Source organism: Harpia harpyja, chromosome 6 (genome assembly GCF_026419915.1).
Source record: "Harpia harpyja isolate bHarHar1 chromosome 6, bHarHar1 primary haplotype, whole genome shotgun sequence".
Taxonomy (NCBI): domain Eukaryota; kingdom Metazoa; phylum Chordata; class Aves; order Accipitriformes; family Accipitridae; genus Harpia; species Harpia harpyja.
The window spans coordinates 22,083,038-22,103,302 of record NC_068945.1 but is presented as its reverse complement, the minus strand read 5'-3'; the positions used below and the strand labels follow the sequence as shown (position 1 = coordinate 22,103,302).

At 40.2% G+C, this 20,265-nt stretch overlaps 1 protein-coding gene across 5 annotated transcripts in view; it reads left to right on the top strand.

Annotated features, from left to right (window-relative positions):
* KIAA1549 (KIAA1549 ortholog) overlaps nucleotides 1–20,265 on the top strand; it is a 164,704-nt gene that overhangs the window by 1,240 nt on the left and 143,199 nt on the right. The window lies entirely within an intron of this gene.

The following is a 20,265-nucleotide window of genomic DNA, read 5'->3' as shown; positions in this document are numbered from 1 at the left end:
TGCCTGGAGAGAACCGTTCGGGCTTCAGGGGGTGGTGTGTTCAGTAGATACTTCAAAATAGCCAGGAATTGGTGACACCCTTTTTTTCTCTCTTTTCTCTAGTGGCTCTAGACACCAAAATTAGTCTTTAGTTAAGCAGACAGTTTAATCACAAAGATGTCGCGTTCGGTTCTGCTCCCATAGCACCTTTTGGTTTTTCTTTAATACTTTTTTTTAAAAAATGCAACTACCTTTTCATAGAAAGGGACAATTTTGCTGTGACTATAGGGAGGGTTTTTTTGGTAGAAAACAGGTATAAAATAATATATTTTTATCAACATCAGTAAGTTGTTGGTAAGTGGTAGAAATGGTAAGAACCTGCATTAACCTATTTCATGAAGTGGACCAACTAGTGTTGACTCTTATTTAAACACGAGAATCGTGGTGATTATTATTGGGTGCTTAAGAAGCCTTGGTGTTATAAAACATGCTTATCTTTTTAATAATACTTAATTTCCACTTCAGGAAGTAGTTTGTGTTTTGTTGGCGACTGGTTAGGTTTTCAGGGAAGCTATGCTCTCCTCCAGCTCCCTTTAGCCAACAAGAGATGTTCCATTTCCAGCCTAGGCGAAAGTTGATAATTTCTAGTAAGCTTCAGAGATTCTTCTTCTTAAACAGAACAGCTTTGCATACAAATAGGAAGTGGCAAAGCAGTAGGTTTGTAAGCTTGAGATTTGCTTGGGGTTTTTTGCCTCTCTGAGGTTCATGGAATGGCTGGGTTTCTTTTTCTAGATTTTCATAGTAAGGCAGTGAAGGCTTTTGTTTAATTGTTTGTCTAATACTTAGTAGCTCTTAATTAAATATTGCTGTGGATTTCTGTAAACTTTTGTGTGATTGCTGTGCATTCTTGTATAACTTAAAAACAGCAGTAGAAATATTATGTAACTTAGCCGGTGTTTGGGCTGCTGGAAGAGAGCACTCAGAGACAACAGATCGCGCCCAAAGCGATGCTTTCCTGCTCAGTCTAGGGCAGGAGCCTTCAAGCTGTTTTGATTTGTGAGTCCTCTATGTTTTCTCTTTCCACTGGGCATGTGAATCATGTACAATGAACTTTAGCATACTAAGAGCAAACTTGCTCTTCAGAGGATGCTTTTCATAGGCATCTCAGAAATGATCCATTCATTGCAGAGATTTAAAGACTGCAGGTTGCAGAGAACAAGAATATTTTGTTCCTTTTCGGTTAAGGTGAAATGCTTTATTAAAAAGCATGACAGGAGTGCGATTTCTCTGTCTTGGGCCCATAATGTTTAAAAAATTAGGACACAGCCTTTATCCTAATCTTTTCTTTAGCCTTGAAGTGTTTTGATGGTATGATGGGTGGTGTGAAACAGAAGAGATGTGTACTGGTCATACAAGCGGTAGGCTTGGACAACATTCACTTAATTGCTTAACAGATTTACAACTCCCTGTGAATCTCTCTTGGGTGTAGTTCATTTGCTTTTCAGTGCCATTTGGCCTTGACTAGTTTAGGAACAGTAAGAACAAGCTCCTACAGCTTTGAGTTATGCAGAAGAGGCATACAGTAATAGTGGAATGGCTGTTAGAGCCACTTGCTTGCAGCTGAAATAGTGAAGTGAATGTCAGTACTTAAGAAAATTTAGTAGTAAATCAACTTGGGTTTTGGAATGCTTGATCCAGCTCCCACTGAAGTCACATGTTGCTGAATCAGGGCTTCAGCTTCCACAATTAAGCAGATGCTGAACTCTTAGTATGTGGATAGGCTGCTAGTGTGCTAAAGGTAGGCATGCATTTGAGCACCTCTGTGAATGTCTTACTGCTCAGCCCAGGCTGTGTTTTTGCTTTTGTTCCATTGCACAATCTGTGCAACTCCCGCACTGACAATCAGGAGGATTTATCTTGTCTTGCTGCGCTGTTTTCATGGGAGAGAGGAGAGCTATGTGCCAGACTCGGAAAAGTCTGCAGTGAGTTTCCTCAGAGACTCAAGGACCAAAGAGAAGTTGTGGAGGTCAGGCAAGGAATCAGATGTAGCTGCCTTATGGGACAGTTGCAGGATATTGTTTATTCAACTTAATTGCATGGGTGTGTTGCAGACACTTGAGTTGGCATCATGTCTCTTGTGGCCAGTTCAGCTTGTCAAGCTTGCTTCCAGTTCATTTTCACAGAAGACCCATATGGTTGGAGGATTCCCTTTAAAACTGCTTTCTGTGCTGTGCTTGCTTTATTTATGTCAGCCTCGTGCCTACAAGCTACACTTGTAGTCTTGCCAGAGGAAATGTGTTTTTTGTTTGCATGTTCTTTCAAGAAGTTAGAATGCTAAACAAGCTAGTGGACAGTGCAGCTTTTTGTTCAGTTGTGTCTGTTTTGTGAGTGACGTTTGTTTTCTGTGAAGCAAGGTCTTGGATTTCTCAGGCAGGGCTGGGAGTTGAAATATAGCATGCCTTTAACAAAGTAGGGTTTAACAGCTTTGACCTACCTTGGGTAATAGATTTCATGCACTGGACACATTAAAGAGCAGTGATTCTTGCTGCAGCACAAATCTTTTCCAAGAGGTCTTGGGAAGCTGATGATTGTGGTAAGTGGCAGGTTCTGACAACCCAGTTCTTATTTCTCAATTCAGAATGTGTGTGGGGGGAGGGGAGTTGCTTGGGAGAGAAGTGAGGCAGAATAGACTTCTTAAAAATACAGCCTCACTTCAGCTGTGGAAGACATGGCTTTCCTTCATTTGAAAGTAAATCTGTTTATGGCTGATGTCCTAAACTACCAGTGAGTCTCCAGCCTTGCCCATTGTGGTGTACAGCATGAATAACACTAATTGCGTAAGAGTTATTATGGATGATGTCCTTAACTACTAGTGTGTCTCCAGGCTGGCCCGTTGTGGCATACAGCATGAATAACACTAATTGCATAAGAGTTATTAAATAGAGTGTGTCGTGGGAACCTATGTATAAGTAAAAAACCATCAGGAAATAGCACAAGTTGTATTCTAAATTTTGTCGTAGTACCCCAAAGTTAAGTCAAATGGTAACATTAAATGAACAATGCAGACTTAATTTCTTTCTTGGCTCATGTGCAAGAATCATGTTTTCGCCAAGTCCTTGTCAGCAGGGCCAGTTTTGCACTCTGGAGATGCATGATATGTTGTCTTTTTTTTATCCCTTTAAAAGTCATATATTTCTGTGCTTTTCTTTAGTGGTTGCTAAACACACATGAGCTCAATAACAAATTTGATTGACACTCCCTATATGTGCTGTGTTTTCAGCTGTTGATGTTATTGGAGACAGCTGTTTTGGAAGACTAAGGGAAAAACTTTCCTTAAGAGCAATGGATTAGTGGGGTCTTCTTCCTAACACATGAGATGGGGAAAAGATACCAGTGACCAGCAGTACTTGCATCACTGATTACATCAATGTAATTGCATGTAAAATGCACAGAATAAATACTGGAAAATGATAGACTGGGCTGATTATGCTAGCTCTTATTAAAGCTGTAAGATGTTATAAGATGCTTGTAAGAAACAATACTGCTTTGCAGTGGAGTTCAGAACAAACTTAACTATTTCAATTGAAATTTTATAAATTGTGCATTTTGCTATGGGCTGAAGCTTTTTTTTTCTTTGCAAAATGTCAGTTGAAAGAGTTCAGCTACTTCTGATGTTGAAGCAAGAGGAAAACAATGGTTTCTGCTTTGAGTTCTGCCAGCTTCTTTTCTGAACAACTTTAATACCCTTATGCTTTGGAGCATGCAGTTAAACTTTGGCAGATTGTGTCTGCTCTGAAGGGGATGTTTTCTCTGCTGCTGCTTTGAAGGTGTTTTTTTTCAAAAGCTTGTAACAACCAAATTTAGGCACGCATGGCTGTGATAGAGGTGCATTTTTTTGTCTGCTAAAACATGGATATAGCCTATTCTCATGGAGCCTCACCTACCTATTAATACTGACCAGGGCACGTATGAGCCACCTGGGCAGGTGTACTAAGTGTGCTTCCTGTAGCTCAAAATGATACGTGAAATATTGGACTTCCCTGTGAAAGTCTGTCTAAACTGCTGCAGAAGTAGGAGTGGATTGAGCTTTAGGACTGAGACCTGGCACCTGCCTGCCTTTTGTTTAAGAATGTGTCTGTGCTATGTAATGGAGTGCTTTACTTTCTTTAGTGAAACTCGGGCATCTACCTTGTGGTGTGGTGTTGTGTGGTGGTACTTGATTGCATTAGGCCTAAGAGGGAAGACAGAGAGAAGGCTTTCAGAAGGAGCCAGCATGGGACTCGGATTTAGTTAGGCAGCAGGAGTAACAGAAGGGTCTATGGGTCTTCTCCAGTCACTGTTCTGCTCGTTGATGAGATGTGTGCAGAAGCCTGGGAGTTGTAGAAGTAGGAGGGGAAGAGACACACAAATTGCAAGAGGGTTTGTGAGATGAAAGAAACTGGAACTGGCAGGGCACGAAGACTAGGAGGCAAGACTTTAGGTCAGGAGTGGGGAAATAGGTCTGTGGATGAGGGAAACTGCAATGCAGAAATTAATCCTAGAAGAAATAAGCAGTGCAGCCTGGTAGTAGGATAAGCACACTGGGAAACACAGATGGATTCGGTTTAAAAAAGGAAAATAAACTTCCAGAAAATAGTGTTGAAAGGAAGAATCAGAAGTAGGGAAGATAAGGGACTGAGCCAAGACTGGAAGAGATGTGGCTGAAAGCATCAAGCTTGGAATTTAGGAACAGGGAGGTGTATGCCCGCTGCTCTGGGATACTTTCTGCAGAATTTGGCACAGAACCCAGGGCTTCAGAGTGTTGGCCATTTTCTCCTCTCAGCCAGGAGCATGATAATCTGCTGCTACTCCTTGAACATTTTGTGAATGTGCATGTTTCAGCCTTGTGACAGAAGTGTATTTCAGAGTTTGTTTTAAAAACTAGAAAATTTCTTCCACAGAAATTGTGGTGGCATGTGAAGACTGCAAAGGTGGAAATCAACAAGTTGGAAATATTGATGTTACAATAACCTGTACAGTTTTAAACTACTTCTGTGGTTATGGTACAGCTATATTTACACGATCACAAAGTGTATATCCATATAGGTTGTATTTGTAGCTATATAGGCATCTGCGTGTAAATATCTGTACATACACATACCCACATGCAGAAGGGATCCTCATTGCATTCAGTGTACAAAACTGATCCTGCTCTGGGGAGAAATGGGTGTTGGATAGCAAATGAAGAAGTTATCTATAAGACTCTTGCTCCTTTTGTAGCAGATGTTCAAAGGTGTGAAATGAATGAGTGTATTGGGTTTGCATGGCAAGGTTTTGGTAGTGGGGGGACTACAGGGGTGGCTTCTGTGAGAAGCTGCTAGAAACTTCCCCTATGTCTGACAGAGCCAATGCCAGCCGGCTCCAAAATGGACCTGCCGCTGGCCAAGGCCATCAGCGGCAGTGGTAGTGCCTCTGTGATAACAGATTTAAGAAGGGAAAAAAAGTTGCTGCAGCACAGAAACTGCAGCCAGAGGTGTGAGTGAGAACATGTAAGAGAAACAACCCTGCAGACACCCAGGTCAGTGAAGAAGGAGGGGGAGGACATGCTCCAGGAGCTGGAGCAGAGATTCCCCTGCAGCCCGTGGGGAAGACCATGGTGATGCAGGCTGTCCCCCTGCAGCCCAGGGAGGTCCACGGTGGAGCAGATATCCACCTGCAGCCTGGGGAGGACCCCATGCTGGAGCAGGGGGATGCCTGAAGGAGGCTGTGACCCTGTGGGAAGCCTGCGCTGGATCAGGCTCCTGGCAGGACCTGTGGCCCCGTGGAGAGAGGAGCCCACGCTGGAGCAGGTTTTCTGGCAGGACTTGTGACCTCGTGGGGGACCCACGCTGGAGCAGTCTGTGCCTGAAGAACTGCAGCCCGTGGAAGGGACCCACGCTGGAGCAGTTCGTGAACTGTAGCCCGTGGGAAGGACTCACGTTGGAGAAGTTTGTGGAGGACTGTCTCCCGTGGGAGGGACCCCACGCTGGAGCAGGGGAAGAGTGTGAGGAGTCCTGCCCCTGAGGAGGAAGGAGCAGCAGAGACAACGTGTGATGAACTGACCTCAACCCCCATTCCCTGTCCCCCTGTGCTGCTGTGGTGGGAGGAGGTAGAGAAAATCAGGAGTAAAGTTAAGCCTGGGAAGAAGGGAGGAGTGGGGGGGTAGGTGTTTTAAGAATTGGTTATTTCTCGTTATCCTACTCTTATTTGATGGGGAAAACTAACTTAATTTATTACCAAAGTCGAATCTGTTTTGCCTGTGACAGTAATTGGCGATTGATCTCTCCCTGTCCTTACCTTGACCCATGAGTCTTTCATTATATTTTTCTCTCCCCTGTCCAGTTGAGGAGGGGGAGTGATAGAGCGGCTTTGGTGGGCACCTGGCTTCCAGCCAGGGTCAACCCACCACAATGAGGCGAGGGAAAGGGAAGTTTGAGTAAAGGTTTCACTGTTAATGTAATTAAATGCTGTCCTAGACAATTGAATTGTGTTGTTGTCACGGAGTTTCAGTGATGTGAGCAAGTTGCTTAAACCAAGCTTCCCACAGGTGGTCACTAGCTGTGTGTTCCTCATTTACTGGACATGAGACCTCTGGGATCTGTGTTGCAGAAATGCAGCTGCAAGCACTCAGCCAAAAGTCAAGGGGAGCTGTTCTTGAATAGATGTTGTGTCTGTAATTCTAAATGCTCATTAATGTTTCAAATTAGGCACTCAGAATTTGACCTTGTTTCTTAGTTTCACCAGTTGTAAAATGTAATTTCTTAGATGTAATTTCTTGTTTGATTTTCAAAATAGTATGAAGTGTTCAGATGCAATAGCAGTGAGCACAAAATATTCATCAGAAAACCAAAGACTCTTGTCTTTAGAATCATAAAGATCCAGCGGATGATAAACCAGTCTACCAGACTTGAATCCACAGAAGTGTAAGAAATAAACTATTTGTAAGGAAATAGAAAGTAACAAGTGGTGGTGTAACAGTATGCATTTACCATATTAAGACTTTTTTAGTGAGAGTTAACTAGCCTTGTAGATGGGAAGATGTACTATGCTGTATCAAAGTGTAGTAGGATTTTGTTTGATTTTTTTTTAAAAAAATCAAATCTTCATAAAACATACTAATATTTGTTTGCTGTTTGTTGCTCACTTTCAGTTTTAGCAGTTTCAGCCTACATCCCCTACCTGCTTGTTCTTCACACAAACTGTTTTCTAATCCTTTTAGTCCTCTTCCATTCTCCTCTCTGATACAGAGAGGCTTCTCTTCTATGAATTAATTCCCCGTGTATATTTTTGAATTGGCTTTAGCCATCTAGTCAATACAGTGTGTCTGGGCTTGTGGTTTGAAATAGAAGTATGATGCTAAACTTCACCAGCAAGTAAGGGGAGGAGGAGGAGGGAGGAATGCTGGAAATATAGAAAAAGGGCCTGAAAATCCAGATGCTTTTCAGTAAGGCATGTGCATAATAGTATCATACTGATGGGGCTGAAAACCTGCACGGCTGTAGGATGTGGAATAGGCAATGCAACAGTGCTATATGAAGGGATCTAGTGTTTATCGTGGATCACAAACAGAATGTGATTCAACAGGATCACAGTGGTGCTGGATCTCATGAACACGTGGGTTATGGTCTTTGGCATATCCTCTGTAATAACTTGTTCATTCTCTTCAGTGGCAGAAGAGCTCCAGCTAGAATGGTGTGTCTAGTATGGGACCTTGTCCTTCAAGGAAGAGACAGGCTACTGGAGACAGATCACAGAAATATTGGGGTTGCCTAATCTAGAACAGAAAAACAGGTGGACAGGACTTTATTCAAACCTACAAAAGATAAATACAACGAGAAGTGTAATAAACAGTTGTTTATGTTGAGTAAGAGAAGTAAAATACTTGAATTGCGGTGAGCAAGACAGGTTTTCTAACTGCTGATCTAACAGTGGGGATAATGAAACCCTGAAATACATGGTTTGGGGCAATAATGTAATCTGTCACTGGAGTTGTAAGAACAGCTTGTATAATGATCTAACAGAAGTGGATTGCAACAGTGATTCCACAGCAGTATAAAAGGATGGAATGGATGACCTGAAATATTTTGCAATTCTGTTTTTGTGAGATTCTACAAATGTAATTTATGTGCAGGCTGCAACATTGGGGCCAATACCTGTTCGTTACTGAAAACTTTGGTGTGCTGTTCAAGTGAAAAAACAATTTGTGGATGTATTGTTAAATACTGTGTCATAATGTTTATGCAGAGAAAAGCTGAATTAGGATTTCATAGGTAGCCTTAGTAATGATACTTCTAACTTCTGAATGATTGATTTTAGGCTTAACAGTTTTATAAGGTTTCAAAGAATATTTTGTAATCCTTGCTATAGTGACTTTATCCTTAGTAATAGTGGGCAGGAGGAACACACTAATTTTTTGTTAGTCTCTGTGCAAGTTCAGTTTCTTAAGCATTTTACAGTACTGCATAGATTATCACTGAGAGGACAGGTACAAGTAAATGGTGTGGATGTGATTCTGCATCTCTTACCTTTATTCATCAACTGAATTATTAGCATTTGTATATCTAACAGGTGGGATGGAAAGAGAGGCAGTATTAGTGCTCAAAACACTTTATTGATATTTCTATGAAATGTATATAGTTGGGCAGGCTGGGAACTTGTTCATCTTGGCACAGAATTTAGGATTTACCTTTGCCCTTAGCGAAGGGAGGGATGGTGGAAAGAAGAGTTCCTAGGTTATGCAAGATAATCGGGAGACTGAGCAAATAAATAGCAGTAGACCAAATCTTTCAGTTGCCTGTGTTGTATGTACTGCTGGCCAGTGCAGCACATGGCTGGGGTCTGGGTTGAAGGGAGAATGGAAAGCTTCTGTCCTTCAGCAGCTGAGCAACAGCGGGTGCCCCACCTGGTGACTGGGAAGTGGCCGAGTTTCCTGACCGGAGTGGTACCCGCTGGGAGGGCAGCGCGGATGTCCTGGCCAGAGCTGTGTGCTTGCTGGCCACTGCTCAGGTGTGTGCAGTGCTTCCCAGCTCTGCAGCAAGTGTGTCCTGACAAAGCTTTTGTGGACAGTTAAGACAGCGGGGAGCTGTCTTTGTGCCCTTTATCTGAAATTGTTTGGTATGGCAGGGTGAGCGGGAGAGGGAGGATGGGAGCTTTGATCAGGAGGATACTGAAATAAGGAACAGCACACTAGGAGCTAGGGCTACTGTAGGAGTGGGTGAAACTGGGCATATGGACTTAGGGTATTGATGGTGGAAGGCTGAGAAGTGCTGCGGTAAGAAGAGGGCTGCTTGATACTGGTAAGTTGGAGGTTTTCATGGCTCCCCTGTGTATTTGACTTGAGCATCCTCTCTTTAGAGCTTGCCCTCAAGCTACGCAGAAGAAACCGAGGCACTTGCATAGGGCATTTTCTAAAGAGGTAGCTTGGCTCAGTTTTAGTAGAAAACTCTTGTGTGCCTGGTAAGATATGTTTGAGAACCGTAAATGCACCTGAAAATAAATGGTCACATAGTACAGGTAGACAATACAGGTAAAGATGTTTTTTCTGAAGTAGTATTGATACACTTACAGATTTTGTTTTCAGCTCATTTTTTTCTTAATTCACACCATTTTGGACTGAATTTCCTATTGAGTGTTTTCATACTGAGTAAGAAAATCAAACTGGTATCATTTCTTACATGAGAGGAAGGGTCTCCTTTTGTTTGCTCTCCAGCCAATAGTGTATGGAACTAGTTTGTGGATACTCTGTAAGTGAAAGTTCTTTCCTCATTTAAAGGCAATTGTTTGATACTGCAGCATGGTGCAAGGACTGTTTATTCTTCTTCTAGTTGGGTGTGAACTTGATTAGATGTCGAGCCTGTCTCACCTTTTCCTGTGGCCTGTAATTCTATTGTAAATAAATTCCACCTCATGTATGCAGGTTGCAGTGAGCACTGCTCAACCACAAAGCCACAATGATTCAGTTCAGCATTATTTGGAGACAAAGCTCCGAGCATTTATATAGCAGACCCCTCTGGGCTAATATCATGTTACTTTTTGAATAGAAGGAAGACGGTTGTTTATCAGCTATGCTGGATTCTGATTAAGTAACTTCTCCAGTGGATGTCTGTATTTAAACCTGGAGTTGGTGCTGAATTGGGACTAACTTGTGTGATATATTGGGATAGAAATTGTGTGTCACAGAACAAAATCCTGATCTAGAGCAGAAGTCTGGTTTGATGATGTTTTCAATTAGAAGCTGACAGTGACCTTACTTCCTGTCCTTATGCTGAAAGATGAAACAGATTTGGGCTTCCAGCCATTGACATTCAACTTTTAGAAGATGTAATTTGTTCCACTCTGAAAGAAAAAAAAAAAAATTTTTCCTTTGTCTTTCCAGAGTGCATGTGCTTTTTATAGTAACTTGGTTAAAAAAATTACATAAATGCTTATCAACATAGTAATCAAGGTTTTGTCAAGAAATATTTTATCCAGTATTAGTACAAGCAAGGAAGTTTCGACGAAATAAATTGTTAGTCTGTTTACTTTTTCTTCTCTGAGTAGTTACTTTGCTGCTTCTACTGCAGCCAGGTTCTTAAAACTGTAAAAATTGTCAGAAGGATTAGGATAGCTGAGGAATGTGAAATGAATGTAAATCCATTTTGCTTCTTTTTAAATTGACTGGATTCCAAGTAGTGTCACTTGAAAGTATAATCTTCTTAAAATCCTGGGAGCATTAGAAACTTCGAAACAAAACCGAACATAGTTTCTGTACTGGAGTATTAATCCTTATGATTCTTTAGCATTTACTGCTGGTATTTACTGTGTGTGAAGTTTGTTAAGCACTGAGGTCAGGTGAAGATAGTTCTAGAAATCCTAGAGGTTCTTTCAGATTTACTAAACCAACAGTCAAATTAGTTGTTTTTATGTATTTCTTGAATGAGCCAAACTCATCATTAAAACATGCTACTGACGTGTGAGATTGCACTGACAGTTTAGCATGGCTGTATTCTTTTATATTGGGAAAGAAAATACACCCTTGAAGAACAGAATGCAACTTTTATGTTGTATCATGTATTCAGTACAAACATTCATGTCATTTAGGTAAGATACTTCCAAAATACTCTGCAGTACTTTCCCTCATTCCTAAATAGTATCAACCCTGGAGGTCACATCTAAAACTTGTTTCCTGTAAATATGTTGTTAAATAGCTTTCTAGATATTTTTAAAAGCAGAAAAATATATAAATTTTAAATCTTCCAAATGCAGGTGCAACAGATAATATGCTTTATGAAGACAAGTATTTTGATTTGAGTGAATACTTCAAGCTCCTCCTTACATTTCTCATATTTCAGAAGTTACATTTCTAATGAATTTGTGGACTTGGGTTTTATGAGGATGTATTTTGAGATTTGTTGCTTTTAGTTTTGAGAGAGTTGGAAAAAAAAATGACAATTTTACCAGTAGAATGAAAGCAATGAATTAATTAAAATGATAGCTATTGGAATTTTTCTGAATGTTTAAGATCAATCTTTGTGGATTGAATTATTTGGAGGAGGACAGGTGAAAAGCACAGGTGCATGTTAAATATAGTTTGTCATAGGCAGTCAAAGCAACCACCCCCGCAACAGCAGGTGTTGATGTGGAACATGCATATAAGCTCAGGCATGTAGTACTAGTTTGTGCTCATAATGTATTAGTATGTGTGTGTTTTGGTTTCGTTGGTTTGGTGTTTTTGTTGTTGTTTGGGGTTTTTTTTGTTTGGTTGGTTTTGTTTGGTTTGGGTTATTTTTTTCCCCACCCTTGGGAGATGAGGGGAAAACTTTAAATGAGATTGTTTATTTTCATGATTGAAGAATGCATAAAGGGTTGAAGACTATCTGTGCAGGTTTGGCTGTATGAACTCTCCCAAAGTTTAATTGGGACCTCTTCCTCAAGTTCTGTTTCTGTTGTGCTCACCTTAAGAGCTACATCATACAGTAATCTAATACTGGTTTACTCTGGTAATTCTACAATGCCTTTAAGTGGTTTTTTTTTTTTATTGTAATGTAAAGGAGCATGAACATAGTCTGTCAGCAGGAAAGAAGTAGAACAGGTTGCTATGGGAAGCTTAAGAGATGGGGAACCCAAATGATCAAAGCTCTTGTTAGACTAGCTATCTTTATAACCTACAGTGTTTTTATTGTGCTAACTTTTGTACAGTTCATCTTGCCTGGAAACTTTCTAAGGTCGTAAGCTTGTTGATGCTTCCTGAATTGTTGCTGCAGTGTAAGAGAAATAGCATTACTGCATCCTTTCTAACTTCTGGGACTGGATTCCTTGCTGCTTCAAATATGTTGTAGGTAAAACTGTTAAGTTGAGTCAAGAATTAAATCCTGTGCCTGCAGTCTAAAGAATTTAGAGCTTTTAAATTGCAGCTCTGTTATCTCAAGCTAGGAAGAAAATATTGAAATAGGAGTTTTGTTTGAAAGCTATTTATTGAAAAAGAATGGGTATTTTGCTGATTTGCTTTCATGAAAGCATATCCAAGACAAGTAAATCAAAGCCAATGGGATATGTTATTAACAATAGATGTCTTGTATGTCTCATAATTAAGCTCCTGTTCATAGTCTTTTGGGGGAACAGGTTTGTTTTTTCTCAATGTGCAGGATTTTTTTTGTATTCGAGAAGTTGAAAAGAACATGGTAGGTGTAATACTTTTTTTTTTTTTATTAAACACTTGTGTGCGTGCAGAAATTGTTCAGTGGCTGTGTAATTGAGTTAGGGTAGCATGCGTTGGGATGATGTAGTTTCTGACAGTCGTATCAATAGCCTGTTTTCCGTCCAAAAAATCTTGCAGACCTCCTCAGAGCATTCTCTGTTGGTGTTTATGGAAGGTGGCACATTTCTAAATAAAAATTGTGCTTTGGTAAGTGGGCTGTTGAGAAAGCAATCAATTTCTATTTTAAACAAGTAAACCCACCAGATTTTCCTCTGTTTTTACACATTACAGCAGGTGTTATGTATATTGAATTGGAAGACACAACAATAACAGAGTCAAAGCTAGTCTTCTGAGCTCAGCCTTTTTTCATATCAATGTTTTATGTTGTTTGTCTGGAATGTTGAATTGTCATAATATATACCTATTCAAACAGAGGCACAAGACCAAGAGATTCACTTCGAAAACATGGTAACATGGTTTCTTTTATCCAACATAGTAAACTTCAAATCCTTTCCTTCCTCTTTTTTTTCCCTCTTGGAAGAAAATCCTTTTATGGGATTTTTTTTTTTTTTTTTAAACAAATGTATCAATGTTCTGTTCTGTGCTTTCCCCAATGCTCCTCTTACTTTCCCCCATATATTCTACCCTCTTTGCTACATTTCTGTTTGGAGTGAAAGTTGCAGGGAGTTCCATCTTGCCTCCTACTGAAAACCAGAAAAAAAAAAAAAATGTGATTCCAGCTTTTGTTGGTTTTGCACTCTGTATACTTCTAAGCTCTTAAGGAGGAGAGTAGAACTTGTTAGGCATGGGTGGGGTTTTTTCTTGTTGGGGAAGGGAAGCCTTGGAAAAAGGGGAGGAGGAAGAAAGCAGGAGTGTGGTCTCTTGCCAGACATGAATGATTTTTCCCTCTTAGGAAGCTGTGGCTCTGTGTTATTCCACGGAAGGGAAATCCAATTTAAGATGTTTCTGTTACTTCTCTCCTAGCTTGTGACTTCAGCTTTTTGGATGGTTGTTGTATAGGCTGTATTTTTAAAACAGTACTTCATTGGGATATATTTACTGTTTTGGTTTGTGTTTTCTCCTTTAAATGGGATAGGTCTTGAAACCCTAACTTGGAGCACAGTCATGCAAACAATTGTATTGGCACCTCTGGAGTGCAGAAATGAGTATCTGGGGACGTAAGGGAGTGGCAAGAACCTTTCAAAACACAGCTGCCACTGACAGAATGGCACCACAGCTCTATTTTACTCTGAAATTAATTTGTTAAGGAGCAACTGGGTTAGAACTTGCTTGATCTTAAATAGCCCCTACTATTGAGAAACCTTCACTTTAACGGTAACTCCTTTCTCATTTGAACTCACTTACTAGTAGTTTTTATATGATTGTTGCTCTTTCTGGAAGTTTTATCTTCTGAAAGGAAAGTGGATCTTTGTATTTTTAAGTAGTTCAACTGAGAGTATGTAGTAAAATCTTTTCTTTAAGCAAATATTTGTATGAATGATTGAATTAAGATGTCTCCTTGGTCTTCAGTCATATACTTTGTATAGAAAGCTTAAGTGCCATAATTTGTCTAGATAAAGAATTTCCACTTTTATAACTGACAGGTTTAGAGAGCTACTGTTCTTGCTAATGCATTTTGGTAGGTCCCTACATCCTTCTTTACAGTTGATGCCTTCTGGTTTAGGACTGGCTTCAACACTTGCCCTACCATCAAAGTGATTTACTGTTCAGTCCCCATGTGAGCACTTCAGTTCCATTCTTCACATTGTTTCTGCGTACGCTCTCCCTGCGTAGCCTCGCAAGCCCCAAGCTTTGCCAACACGTTAGGCTTCCCTCCATCTGCTTGCTTCCCTGCGCGACAGCCGCTGTGCCTGCTTTGTGCTTTGCAGTCCCGGAGGACTAGTTGGGGTACTGGCTAAACCGGTGTTGCTATTGCATTTTGTGCTCTCTTATTTCTCTACACTATATCAAATAGAAAACCACCTGTGTTACTGTGTGTGCAAATCAGGCCCTTACTATGAATTCATTCCAGTCTAACAAGCCGTGCTTGTCTATAGGGCAGCGAATGCATCCCTGGGCATTCTGAGGTGAATGCAAATACATGTTTAGAGGTCTCAGAGGTCTTAACTTGGCAAGCTAGGCTGTCTAGGACTGTGTGAAAAGCAAGAAAATTTGGGGAGTTAAAATTTGGGTGACCCAATATGAAATGGTAAATGTCAAGCACCTGACTGAAATCAGGTTATAAAGTATCTATGATATATCATGCTGTCAACCTACTGAAGAGTTGCTGCTTTAGATGTTTTCTGCATCATCCAAGAGAGCAAGATTCCAATTGGTGGGCTTCAGCATTAAGTAGGTAGTGGAAATGTTTGTTTTTCTTGCCTGATTCAACATTACCATGGGAGAGACAGGGTTTGGAAACACTGTGTGTCAGCACTGGAGACAAAATATTTTGTAGAGAGTGCACTCATCAATTCCAGCAGACTTTTGCAAAGTTTTATGAGTGTGAACTTGCTGGTGGGTGCTGCTGAGGGCATCTTTCCTGTGAGCAGAAGAGTAAAATTCATGGTGTAGGGCCTGCTGTGTTGCCTTCCAGAGCAGGAGGGGCAGCAGGGATGTTGACAAGCAGCATGGTGGCATGTCAGTTCTCAGCCCCTTCTGAGGGAAGTTGGGCAGAGGCAAACTAACGTGTTTTATAGTAGAAAATGCAGGCATCTTCCTGAATGTTGTGGTACTGTGGAGGGTTGGGAGCAGAAAAGGATACTGAAATATTTTAGAGAAAAATATAAGCCAGTGTGTTTCTTATTATGGAGTAAGTGGGTACATTGTTATTTTTGTCTTGGTGGTCTTTTTAAAGCCAAATGATATTGAACTCGGGTCGTTTTTTTTCTTTGTCTGTTGGCTTAATGGTGGAACAGTGTCTTGGGGAGAGGAAGCCTCATCAGGGAGAAACTAATAGAAGTGCATCATTTGAGGCTGTGCATATTGTAGGTCACTTTAGAGAGACTGTGTTTTTCCAATCTTGTATGGAGCTGGAAGGGACACCTTTGTGGTTTCTTTAATTATGATTTAAGTATCACATGGATGTGAAGCATTAAAAATTCTAAAGCATCTCTGGGACTGAATTAAAAAAAATCCATGTTGCAATTCTCAGTGGTACTTAAAATGGAGGATGACTTTTTCACCAGGATAGGCTTTAATTGAAAAACAGACTTCCTGATATATCCCTACATAACGGTGTAAAAGCTTTAGACCTTTTGCTGTTTTGCATAGTTAGCTTCAGTAATAAAATTTTGCACTGACACTAAGAACTAATGCAGGAAAATTTTCCAGAAGTATTTCAACATATAATCTTAGTCATATTTCACTTCATTGACACTGATAATTTGCATGGGTTCTGTTCTGTAATTATTTGAAGATCAATAATAGGTGTATCTTTCTATCTATCCTGTCTAGTAGTATAATGGCCTTTGAGATACTCAGAAATGTGAAGTTCTCTCATGATGCTGACTGTAGCAGACTTGGGCTCTAATTAGGGCTGGTTTATGTAAACCAGTTTCAGAACTGACCAGTTCTCAGTTTCCTAATCCCTCGCAGAGGAAGGAGGAAAAAAAAAAAAACCCAACCCAGGAGGCTCAAGAGCACCATACAAATCTCAACTTGCTGACATTTTAAAGAAAACTCCAAGTGTTGGAAATGCCAGGTTTTTTGGGGTTTAGATGGATGTTTTAGATGGCTTTTATTGGAACCTCCTCTACAGGAAACACCAATGTGAGTCTTTGCTGTGAAGTGTTACTGTATTGAGCATTCAGATTTTCATAGCTTTGTTGTTTTTTTTGGTTTTTTTTTTGTTTTTTTAATCCACTGCATGGTCCCATATCTGTGTTGTAGGAATATTGGTATATGATTTGCATCTGAGGAAGATTTAAGGATTGCATACAGGTTTACTACCCTTCTGTAAGGAAACTGTGGTGCAAGCTTGATGTGGTAAAGTGCTTTTCATCAGTCACTGAGTTCTACAGAGCAGGCATGAAACTAAAGATGCTTTCAGATTTCCCCGATGTTTGATAGAAAAATGGTATCAATGGCTTGTCCTTTAATATGTAGGGTTTTCTTCTTCATAGGCCAAACTCGAGTGAAATATACCGGTGCTGATTTTTCAGGTAGAGAAACATCGTTCTTGTGTCAAGAACATCACCTTATGGCACCCACGAGACCAGATGTTGGCGTATTACTGGCATTTCATAACCAGTGACTGCTTTTTAGAGGCTTAATGCCTTGAGGGCATAACCTTTTGCTTGGTTAAATGCAAAAGTCTGTTTATATCACTTCATGTATACTGCAGATTATGATGAGATTAATACTCCAAGCAATGTAATTTACCTCAGAAATGCTTAAAATGAAATAATTTTCGCTATTTTAGCCAACTTAAAGCCTTTGGAAACTGTCTTCTGTGCAAAGGACTAGTGTCTTCCAGTGAACTTGATTTTCTTGATGATTTTATCTGTTGTATGTTGTTTCTTAGAAATGAAATGCTTCTTGATGAAGGGAGGGAGGGGAGTGTTGCTAAAATGCTCTGGTTTTGTAAACCTGGAACTGAACTGGATAAGAGGGGAGAGAGAACAGGGGAAATGAGACTTTTTGTTGATTGACTTAACATACTAGAAATTAAGTGGACCATGCTTGAATCTTGGCGTTACAGTAGGGTAAAAAATGGTAAGCATATTTAGTCATGGTTTGGGGTATTTAGGTCCATAATAACAAAGGAAGAAGGGTTTTTTTTCCCTTTAAATCCTTATTTAAGTGATTTTATTCCCCAGTAACAAAAATTGGTAGAACAGAATGGTGGTGAGGGGAGGGAAGGAGTCCTGTGCAGGACTCTGGCAGTATCCAATTTCATATTTGCCATGAGAAATAAGTGTTAATGTGTTTAATGAAAGATACCACAAACACTTTTCATTTACTAAAACTGGATGATAGTGAAAAACATTACTGAGAACTTATTCTTTTTCTTTTCCTTCTTCAGCTGTGGGGAGAGGAGCATTCAGTTTTTAGATTATAACAACTTTTACACTTCTATTGAAGTTGTTTTAGACCAGCTTTATGAACCAACTATTTAATATTCAGAGTAAAAACCTCTTGTTTTATGACTATGGAAAGACCTGCTATTGCAGCTCCACCAGCTACTACATATGTATTTTTCGTCTAGATTAATCCTTGGGTAGCATCTTATGGGCAGTGTTCTGTACAGTCATTTGTCATTTTAACAGCATTATTGCAGTTCTGTCGTGAACTATTATAAATTATCACACAATATACCAAACCAATGCATGATAAATGTAGGATACTACTTGGCAAACATGAAGGATGTTGTTGGTTTAGGGTGCATTAAATGTGTCGGAGATGTTGCTTTGTCTGGCAGTGTGAAAGAGATGTGAAGTGACTTTCTGGATTGCAGGGATGTTGTTGGGAATTGGGAGTAATGCACCCCATGGGAGCTGAGTTGTTAAAAGTGTATTCCACAAAGGTGTCTGTTGTGATTAGCTATTAGCTTTAGATTAAAAAGCTAATTAAACCCATTTGTTTAAAGATGCCATAGAACAGATACTAGCAGTGTACTGGGCTTTGTTCACTAGTAAGTTGAATAAAATTTTTGTAGGAAGCTACATTTTGGTTTTTATACAAACGGCACATAGAGGCTAAGCTGATTTGTCTAGAGATAAACAGTGAAGCTGTGTTGATATCATGGCAAAAACTTCTCAGAAACAGTGATTTGGGGCAGGGGGGAATGAATCAGGATGAGAGAGTTTGGTAGGCTGTTGAAGAGCTCGCTTGTGCAGTGGTGTGGCTGGGGATAATATTTAAACACATGAATGGAAGCTGGGAAGTTTTCTTACCTGTGTACGTGGCTGTTGTGTGGTAGCTACTAGTGTCAACCATTCAGGAAGAATATTGATTAATTGGGGATAGTTCAGAGAATATCCCCATGAGGCTTTGGAAAGGATGTTTCCAGGTGAAAATGTCAAAAAGCAGCCTAGTTAACATGTTCTAGAAACAGTGGAGGTGTGACTTGATTTCTGTGTTGTGGAAAATACAAATTCTGTAGTGGAAGGGCCCTTGGACCAGATAGGAAAGATTTTCAGTAAGTGGAAATTGAAGCTTAAAAACATTAGACTAGGAGTTATGTTTAAGGTTTGTAACAATGAGGAATAATTAACCATAGAGCAACCTAGTGTGTTGGAAACTTTAAAAAGCAGGAGTTAATTTAGGTAAGATTTGTGAACTGAATTAGGGCAGAGATGGGGCTGGAAGATCACATTGTTACTTACTGTGCTTATAAACTTCTGGCTATGTGCTGTAAAAGAATGACATTATGGAGTCTAATCATGTAGCATGGAATCTAGTTCCCTTTCCTTTGGCTCCATTCACCTTCTGTTGGAGTAAATGACAAAACCTGCTCTGACCAAGAGGATACAATACTGCTTGTGCTCATCTCCATTGGTTGGGATTTAGGGGAGACTGATACAAAGTTTTTAGTGGTTTAAAAACAATCACTTCTGTACCAAAAAATGTCAAGATTTCAAGATGGTAATGAATTGCAGTAAACTTACAGAATGCGATGCTGAAAGCATAACATGCAATCTGATAAATAAAGATTCGGCTGATATATCAGTTTTGCAGTGGAACACACAATGTTCTGGGGGGTGACAGGGCACAACATGGGATGCTGGTGGTGCTGTGGCAGTCTCACCAGTGGGGAGCTGGAGGTGAGCTGAGCTCAGTCACTACTGCTCAGGCTGACTGTGCTCCTCCCTTTTTTCTAGCAAGTGCTGGAGTGGAGTAGAGGTGTTGCACAGCCTGTTGTGCACCCGTACCAGGAAGGGTTCTGTGGGTGTAGAAGCAGATGGTTGTGTTTGGGTGATACTCTGAATACCCATGGAGAGGCAAGAAGAAAGAAGGGAAGGGAAAAAAGTCTCGGAGTCAACTTTTCCACCAAATGAGAGGTTCCCTAGAGATGTGTGCCACCACAAGTAGCAAAGGTAGTTCTAGAAATAAAACTGAAAGAGGGCCAGAGAACAAGTTGTAGGCACCTCTTTCTTCCCTTCTGTATTGACTCCATTACACCAGAGGTTTAATTTGCTTGGAATACTGGGTAGTATTTAAAAAAAAAAATAAATTTTTTTTTGGTTTTTTTTTTTTTTGCATGGGTGTCATGCCAAGGTTCAAATCGTACAGGCCAGTATTACTTGTAGTAGGGTTCCCTTCAAGCATATTTTGCTCACTGGCAACTGTTAGTGTGCACAGAGTGAAGAAGCTGGAGTGAGTTAAGCTGACACTTCTGTAGCAATGGAAACTTTTTAATAAATAATTCAATCCGGTACTATAGAAGCTGATATCTGTGGTGACCAATGTCAATCATTTTAATGGTTCTATCTCACTTCCTTGCGATGTTAGCCATTTACCTGGAATATTTATTATTTTAAACTGTGAAGGGAAAGGGAGACAGAGGGACAGCAGTATCTCAGTAGTTTTATTTGTGTAGTTTTCAGCTGTAACCTTTAAGGCCTCTGCTGAGTGAAATGCTGACATAG